Source organism: Silene latifolia, chromosome Y, assembly GCF_048544455.1.
Source record: "Silene latifolia isolate original U9 population chromosome Y, ASM4854445v1, whole genome shotgun sequence".
Lineage (NCBI taxonomy): Eukaryota > Viridiplantae > Streptophyta > Magnoliopsida > Caryophyllales > Caryophyllaceae > Silene > Silene latifolia.
Window position 1 is genome coordinate 176108246 of NC_133538.1, and position 876 is coordinate 176109121.

The following is an 876-nucleotide window of genomic DNA, read 5'->3' on the forward strand; positions in this document are numbered from 1 at the left end:
AGTATCAATATGAGCACTAAGTTGAGCACCCAATTGAGTAATAGAGTCCACTTCATGCTTTCCTCCTCTAGTAGCCTTCCGAGGTCTACTATATTGTGAGTTATGGACCGCCATTTCCTCAATCTTATTCCATGTGTGATTATCGTCAACTTCGGTAAACATAACATTTGATCCCATGTTGAGAATGTTTCGGGAGTCTTCACAAAGGCCATTCCAAAATTGTTGTACCAAGAACCACTCGCTAAGTCCATGATGAGGACATGAGCGACAAGTTCCTTTGAATTGCTCCCAAGCTTCATACAAAGATTCTTCGTCTCTTTGTTTGAATCCCGTGATTTGGGCTCTTAGCATGTTAGTCTTTTCTAGAGGGTAGAACTTTTTGTAGAAAGCAAGTGCCAATTTCGTCCAAGAGTCAATATCAAGAGTAGCCTTATCAAGGCTCTTTAACCATTGTGTCATGGTACCAATCAAAGAAAAAGGAAATAAGACCCTTCGAATTTGGTCTTGAATCACTCCGGTTTGAGAAATCGCATCACAATAGTCACAAAAAGTCTCCATATGAGAATGAGGGTCTCACTAGGCATCCCCCCAAATTGGTTTCTTTCGACTAATTGGATAAATGCGGATTTTGCAATGAAATTACTGGTCAAATGTTGTGGTGTGGGAGTACCATTTGGTAGGTTCTCCTCGGTTGGCACGGAATGTGATGAAAATTTAGGCATTGTGGGTTGATTTTGTGGTGGGTTATGTGTTGGGTTATCTTCTCCTTCTCTTATAAAAGGGTTGATGAACTCAATATTGTTTGGTTGAATATCCAGAATCTCACCAATACCTCTCAAAGTATTTCTAGCAAGTCTTCTATTGTTGGTCAAAGTT

The 876-nt window shown here is 40.1% G+C and overlaps 1 non-coding gene across 1 annotated transcript; it reads left to right on the forward strand.

Annotated features, from left to right (window-relative positions):
* The first annotated feature begins 244 nt into the window (after window positions 1-244).
* LOC141635142 (small nucleolar RNA R71) lies at window positions 245-351 on the forward strand. The gene has a single exon (XR_012539846.1). It is a non-coding gene; the product is annotated as a small nucleolar RNA R71 (small nucleolar RNA).
* The last annotated feature ends 525 nt before the right edge of the window (window positions 352-876 follow it).